Source organism: Cupressus sempervirens, chromosome 5 (genome assembly GCF_028749045.1).
Source record: "Cupressus sempervirens isolate cs-2001-9-10 chromosome 5, ASM2874904v1, whole genome shotgun sequence".
Lineage (NCBI taxonomy): Eukaryota > Viridiplantae > Streptophyta > Pinopsida > Cupressales > Cupressaceae > Cupressus > Cupressus sempervirens.
In genome coordinates, this window is record NC_143122.1 from 290,424,015 (window position 1) to 290,432,622 (window position 8,608).

Consider the following 8,608-nt stretch of genomic DNA (forward strand, 5'->3'; position numbering starts at 1 on the left):
ATGATAATGAACTTATGACCATTAAAGGATGTAGGAGAAATCACTCCAATAAGATCAAATGCCCATTGTGAAAAGGGCCATGGTGATATGACTAGTTGCAATTCTTGTGTTGGTGCATGGATTAGATTGCTATTTATCTGACACTTATGACATGTTTTGGAAAAATCATGGGCATCTTGTTCCATGGTTGGCCAATAGTATCCGGCTCTAACAAATTTCTTAGCTAGACTCAAACCATTGAAATGACCTCCACATATACCTTTGTGAACCTGATGTAAGGCAGTTTCAATTTCTTGCAAGTCAAGACACGTGAGAAGGTTTTGGTCAAAGGATCTTGTAAAGGGTGTCATCGATGATGACGTATCTAACAGCTTGATGGATAAAGGCTCGACAGTCATTTTTGGATAAGTTGGGTGGTAGGATTTGGGCATGTAGGTAATCGTAAATGTCTTAATACCAGGGAGAATTGGGACCAACAAGTTTGCACACAAACTCAGATTGAGGGAGCTCGAATGTTGGAATCAAAAGTTGCTCCACAAGGAATTCACAACATTCCACATTTTGAGGCATATCAATCATAGAAGCAATGGCAGCCATAGCATCAACTTGCTTGTTGTGTACTCTTGGTAGTTGATGAAAAGAGGTAGTGACAAATTTAGACTTAAGGAAGTCTACCATCTACTTGTACGGCATTAACTTATCATCTTTGGTTTCCTAGTCATCATTGACTTGGTGGATGACCAACTAGGAGCCAAGAAAAACTTGTAAATGTTGAATGTTCCATTGGATAGCTATCTTGAGTCTTGTGATCAGTGCCTCATATTCTATTATGTTGTTTGTATAATGGAATGCTATCCTATATGACTTGGGGATTATGTCTCCTTGGGGAGTGATAAACATAATGCCAGCTCCTAAACCATTTCGTGTATGTGATCCATCAAAGTAAAGCTTCCATTCATTAGCTATATCCATGTTAAAAATGGCTTCATCTAGAAAGTTTATCAACATAGGATGATCATCTATCATAGGTTCTTCTGCTAACTAATCTGCTATCACTTGCCCTTTGATTTCCTTTCTGTCTACATATTCTATGTCAAAATCACTAAGGATCATGACCCATTTGGCTAAGCGTCCTATGAGAGCATCCTTGCTTAGGAGATACTTTAATGGATCAATCTTAGAGACGAGCGTTATTTTATAATGGAGCATGTAATGTCCCAGCTTTTGGGCTGCAAAGACAATAGCAAGGCAAGCTCGTTCAATGAGTTAATAATTTAGTTCATAGCCCACAAGTGTTATGCTAATGAAGTATATGGTTCACTCTCTTCCTTGTTCATCATTTTGAGCTAAGAGAGCTCCTAACACTATATCTGTAGTAGATATGTATAGAATGAATGGTTTTCCTAGAATAGGAGCCATTAAAATTGGTGGATCTAGAAGATAATCCTTGAGTTGTTGGAAAGATTCTTGGCACTGCTTGTTCCATTGAAAGGATACTCCCTTACGTAAGAGGTGTTGAAAGGAGTGACACTTATCTGCCAGTTGTGCAATGAATCTGTGGATAGACTGTAATCTTCCTTGTAGTCCTCTTAAGGTTTTTAGATTTGTTGGAGGAGGCATGTCAAGTATTGCTTTTACTTTCTCGAGATCCATTTCAATGCTGCATTGAGAAACAATGTATCTAGGAGCTTTCCAAAAACAACCCCAAATACACACTTATTTGGATTTAGATGGAACTTATAGCTTTCCATTCTATTGAATATCTAATGTAGGATGCCCAAATGATCTTTTCTTTTATAGGATTTGCAAAGTAAGTCATCAACATAGTCTTCCATTAGGATGTGCATGAAATCATGGAAGATGGTAGTCATTGCTCTTTGATATGTTGCCCTGACATTTTTAAGACCAAATGGCATAACATTCCAGCAGTATGTTCCCCAAGGGCATGTACAAGTTGTTTTGTGTTGATCTTCAGGGCTATTCTTATTTGATTGTAGTTGGAAAGGCCATCCATCAGTGATAACATCTCATGCCCATCTATCATGTCTACAATGATATCTATATTTGGTAAAGGAAAATCATCCTTGGGACATGCCTTGTTAAGATCATGGAAGTTAGTGCATATCTGGATACCCCTAGAGTGTTTTCTTATTGGTACTAGATTAGATATCCATTCGGCATAATCAATGGGTCTTATGAAGCCAACATCCAATAATTTCTTCAATTCAACTTTGACAAAGAGGCCAACTTGAGGATGCATTTTTCTCAACTTTTTCTTTACTAGTTTCACTCTTGGCTTTAGCGGTAAGTGATGAAGGACTAGTTCAGGATCTAATCCGGGCATGTCTGCATATGACGATGCAAAGTTGATCTACATCTCTAGAAAGAATCTAACAAATTCATCTTTTTCCTCTAGTGATAATGAGGCTGCAAAGTGTATGACCTTGGGGTTGTTAGGAGTTCCTAGATTAATCTCTTTTGTCATTTCCACAAGTAACATTGATCTTTCCTTCAATGGAGGTGTGTCCAATCTTCCATCCTTGGGTGCTTTATAGAGGTTTTTGCCCTCAAATAAGTCCTTTATTTTTACTTTTTCATGGTCTAATGGTGCCTTTTAGTTTTCACCAAGAGACCTACTTTTGTCTTTTTTTGTTATTTTCTCAATTTTGTGACTGGAAGATGGAGTTGACTCCTCGAAATATGCCATGACATTTAGATCAATGGAAAACCTAGACTTGTGATTGCCTTGTGGTAAATCTTCATGGAGCTCAAAGAATTCTACGATGGCATTGTCATTTTCAAACTAGTCAAACATTGGTGGTCCTTGTTGGTCCCAATCAATAAGTTTAGGGAAAACTAGGGAAATTCCATCATCGGCATTGAATAAGCTTTGGTCAAAGGCATAAATATGGATATCCACTTTAGTGATATCATCGAGATCATGTTTAGAAGCAAGAGGGCTTGGGTCCTAGAATGTTTCGATCCAAGGTGAAGAATTGGTTTGAGTGATAGGTGGATTTACATGTTTATCTTCCATAGGTAGGCTGTTAGGGTCAGCAAACATATGATCAAGACCAAGGGAGGTATCAAGATCATCAATGTTGGATACAAATTGGGTGGGTTTGGGTTGGGTGTTCTCAGATGCCTTGTTATCATTTAAAGCATTCACATCCTTAGATAAGGATGACTCAGTATTAGGAAGACCCAAAACAAATGGTTTGAATCCAAGTCCCAAGCTATGAGGTCGTCTTGATGCAGTGATGGGTTGAACAATGCCTTACTTTTGAGGTCTCGGGCCACTACATCCATTATATCTCTTTTTCTGCATGATGGTGAATCCAAGTCCGTACTTGTTAGGGGATATTGGAGTAAGTTCTTGTTCTGCTTTAGCCTTTTCAATCCATGGAGAGGTATTTTCATAGACATGTTCTTCATGTAGTCCACCTCCACTAGTGAAAGCCACAGAAGGTTTCTTTTGAAATGCAAACTTAGGCTTTTTTTGTATAAGTTGAGGTTTACCTTATGACTTGGGAGATAAAGTAAGTTTCCCAATGTGAAAGGCATGTGACATGTAGTACTCATCGCAACCTTGGTCTTGGATTTTGAGCTTTCCTTTGAATGTGGGTGTAAGTGTGGAAGGATCAACATACTTGGAGGACTCAAGTGGATTTGCTGCATGGTTTGTCGAGACTTGGTATGCAGTGGTTCCTCTAAGATTGGTAAAAAATTGGAAGGGATCTAGATTAGCTGGAATGGTGACCTCCACATTATTATAAGATAATTTTAAGCACTAGTGGTATGTAGAAGGCACTGCTTTCATAGCATGGATCCATGGGCGGCCTAGTATCATGTTTCAGTTCATTTCTATATATAGGACCTAGAATAAAGTGTTCTTAGTAGCTAGACCAACTCTGATAAGTAAGATGATGATGCCCTTGGAGAAGCATTCACCATCATCATGGGCCTTTATTGTGATTCTTCAAGAGGGACCCACATTGTCCTTAGAATAACCCAAACCTTTGACAACTTTAAGAGTATAGATGTTTAGTCCTGCTCCTCCATCTATCAAGACATGTCTGATCTTAACATTATGGACAAAGACTTCTAGGTGAAGAGGATCATTGTGGTTGGGTCTATCTTTAGGAATATCCTAAGGTGAAAAGGTGATATGTTGTGATGCAGTTAGGTTCCCTACCATGGCTTGAAACTGGGCAACATCAATGTTATCTGGGACTACTGACTCTTTAAGGGCTTGATCTAAGATCTTCTGATGTTGGGGAGACACACATAGTAGGTCCAAGATGGATATTTGCACAGGGGTCTTTCCGAGCTATTCAACAAGGCTATAATCAGCTGAAGTAGGAGTAGCAGGTCTAGTAGAAGTAGTAGGTCTAAATGGGGCTCCAGGTAGAGTGATCTTGGTGTAGCGTGTAGTGATAGCACAAGAAGGGTCTTCAACCTTTAAGGTGAATGTGGATATGTGGGAATTTGACTCATTGAAATAGTTGATGGTGTAGTCATATACAGTGCACATGTAATTCACATTACCTTATGAGTTACAGTTTGAATTGGAGGGTTTCTCTTTGTCATGATTACTCAAAGGATCCTTGAAGATAGTGTGATCAAATTTGGATGCAAGAAATGATGGACCGATTGTGATTACACCATCATCAATGAGGACTCATATTACATGCTTTAGTTGGAAGCATGATGAAGTCTTATGTCCTTTGGTGCGATGGTAATCACAAATTTTTTTGTCATTCCACCAAGAAGCTTTAGTCAATGGCTCATCTTTGATTGGAGGTAACTAGAGGAAGTTATTACTGAGTAATTATTGAAGTGTAGTTTCAAGAGCTATCCCCAATGGTGTGAATTTTCTATCTTTTGTTCTAGGATGTCTTCGAGGTCCATCCTGCATGAAAGTCTTAGTTTTATATTGTGGAGGTGGTGTTTGATTGGGAGTTTGTGAACTTGTAGGGTTGGAACCTTTCAAAGTTAATTGAGGTTGTGTTGTTCTAATCGTACATGCATCCATAATGCCATCATTAGCCACATTCTTCTTTTTGAAGAAATTTTTTTCCTTGTCATTAGACGAGTTGGTGTTTGTATTTTCCTTGTTTGTCTTGAGGATTCCCTTACAGATAAGAGCATCTTCAATGCTAACCCTTTTTTTCATCAATTTGGAAATGGTGCTTGGACTCTTGATTTTGAGTTCATACATTAAGTCAGGGACTAAGTTTTCAATGCATAGGCTAACTTGTTGTTCTTTAGGAATGTCTAGTGAGCATTGACTGACTAAGCTTCTCGAGCACAGTAAGAATGTGATGAATGGTTCTCCCATCTTTTATTTGGTTGAGCACAAATTGGAAAGTGTCACCTCATTTGTAATGTTAAAGGCAAAGTGGGAGATGAACTTGTCTACAAATTTTGACCAAGATTTGCTAGTACCAGGAAGTTTGGAGTACCATTTGAGTGCAGGCCCACCTAGAGAATGGGGGAACAATCTTATGAGGTAAGTGGGCTCATCACTAAGTTTGGTACAAGAGGCACAAAATTCTCAGATGTGACCAATGGGGTTGCCTTTTCTTTGGTATTTTTCAAACCTTGGAGCCTCAAAAGTATTTTGGGAATGGAGGCATATACAGACTTTTGTCAAATGGATTAGGATGTAGGTCTCTTTCTGTATATAGAGCCTATTTCTTTTGGACTCCTAATGCCTCAACTTGTTTGAATTGTTGCAATAGCTCTTCATTAGGGTTTTGCATGATAGCTTTCCCTTCAAGCCTTTTATACCTATGAGTAGACCATTTGTTGTGGCAAGAACTATGTCTACTTGGTTTTGACATTTATGTGTCTGATGAGTCTGGTAATGTGTCACTAGGTGGTGGAGGTATGTTGGCACCTCGAAGACAAAAGGGTCCCTATTGTGACACATGTTGGGGTACTTGTTGTGGTATTTGATGTGGCACTTGTTGCGGTATCGACTGCGATTGATGTACCATGTGTTGTTGTTGTGCCATTTGTTGTGGTTGTTGTTGGGATACCTCTATTGGTTGTATGTGAGACCATGTATATGATTGTTGTTGTGGCACATTTTTTTGTTGTAACAAATGTTGTTGGTATGCAATTTGTTTCTCAAGCAGTCTTTGGTATTACAATTGTTGTTTGAGTTGCTCTTGTTGTTTAGAAAACATGGCTTGTTGTTGATACATTGCATGGAAGTCAAGTGGGTTTATGTTGGATTGTGTGTTAGGGACATTAGATGCTTGTACCACTTGAGGTTGTTGCTTTTGTGGTTGATGTTGCTGTTGATATGTTGAATGTGTGTTGGAAACATTAAGTCAATGGACTATTTCAGGTTGATGTTGTCGGGATAGTTGGTTATGTCCTTATTTCCCTTCACTGGTTATGGTTCATCAAATAAGGGATTAATGTTGATGTGTTCAAATGTACTTTGGAGGATTTTGATGGTTGATTCTTAATGGGACCTTATAGGAACCATTATTGTGTTTGAAAACTCCAAAGGTTGTTTTCCCTTATCTAAGTCCAAATTGATCATGGGTTGTATGTTTTCAATTGTTGTGTTGGTTTGATGTTTGTTTGGGTTGAATTTGACAATTTCTTGGGCTGCCAAAAGTTTGAAGTTCTTGAAGAATTTTTTTTCTTGACATGCCCTAGCCATTTTTTCATCAATGATGCCATAATTAGTGTTAGAGTCATCACTTAGGTGTACAATACCTTGTTGTGTGTTTGATGTATTAAAGTTGAAGGTACTTGTGTTGGGTTTGTTGAATTCAAAGGAGTGTGTTTGTTTATCCTTAGGTGTGGTTGGTACACTTCCACCTCTGGGTGGTATTAGCATGAATATAGGTTCAAAGTTAGGACTCCATTGAACTATCCCATGTGTAGGGGAAGTTTTTGAAGGAAACCTCATACTAGGCACGTTTCTTAGGGTTTGTTGTGCCATCTCTTGACTATGGTGATCTTGCACATACATGTTTAAGGGGTCTGCAAGTAATGGTTGTGATGCCTCAATTTGTTCTTTGTCAAAGGTTTGTTGGGATTTCTTGCTCTTCTTCTATCTTGGACAAGGTTTTGGTTGTGTTGGAACCTCAAAAAACAAAGGTTGATAAAGTTCTTTAGGTTTTTGAGCTGATTGTGTACTAGGGAGTGCTAGCATGATACCTAAGAATGCAAGTGCAGTGGGGGAAAACCTAAATGGATTTTTTGCCTCCCAAGTGCACACCTAAACTACCAACTATGCTTAGATAGTACCAAGTTCACCCTTGGTGCACTTGGGGCCTTGAAGGTAAGCAATTGGTAAGTATAAGGTATGCAGTTGGTAAATAGAGGTGTCGGGGTGCCTAAAATGTAGAAAATGAATGAGATGAGTGATTTATAGTATTTTCTAAGGTTTTGGGATGCTATGAAGGCTATGGAAGTGAAGATTAGGGTTATAGAACCTAGAATGAAACCCCTAATTACCAAGTATGCTCTGAAACTACCAATTGCACACTTGAAGTCTGTAATTTGTAAAACAGGGGTTTAGTTGGTAAAAGAGGTCAAAACTTGATACTTAGGACGTGGGTATGCAAGATATGAGTATTTTTTGGATTTTTAGGTGTTTAAGCATGTTATGAAACCTAGGAAAGTGCCAAAAGAACTAAGGTTTTGATATGCAAGGTGAAAATGTCCTAGGGAAACTACGCAAATGCAAATGTGAATGATGTTTTGGAGTTTGATTAAAGGGTATGCAAAATGAAGATTAGGGTATGCAAAATGAAGGTTAGGGTTGGACCTTGGACCTGATAATGGTGCTAGAGGTTTATGTATTCAAGGTGTACTATGAAAAGGGTTGATAATGACATTTGGAATATGCAAAATGAGGGTAAGTGATCAAGAAAGCAAGTTGGTTGATAGACAATTTGATAGGGTTTGATAGTGAGAATGATGCTAGAACTTTGAACAATGCAAGATGAAGTGGATATACCACTAGGGTAAGTCAAAATGACATTTAGGGACATTGGGGATATGATTGTGCTAATGATAAGGGTATATGAAAGGTTTCAAACTTAGGTTAAATCTTTAGAAAGTATTTTGTCTAGGAGTTTAACCTTGTGATAAAGGACTTTGGATCTTGACCAAAAAGTGATCAAAGAAAAAAAAGATCAAATTTTTAAAGATCAAAATGTCAAATCTATCAAGACATAGACAAATTTTAACCAAAAAAATGATAAGAAAAGATAAAAAGACTAGTCAAGATTCATCATCCATCAACACTAAAAGATACTTTAGGACTCATACTTTGTTCAGTTTTTTCACTAAATTCAAAGGTTTTGGGTTCAAAATGATGTTTAGGGGGCTCAAAATGATGATGATGTTGAGAGGATATGCAATATGAAAAGGTCCTAAGATTCCAAATGAGATTTTGGGTGAAATATGTTGTTTTGGGTGAGATGCAGAATGAGGACCTACAAAGACATCTAAATGCAGTTTTAGGGTCCCAAAATGGTCATATAGGTGCCCAATTGCACTCCGATAGCTCCAAGTGCACTTAAATAGTACCAGCCACACCTATGGTGCAGTTGGGGCTTAGAATGGCACAGTT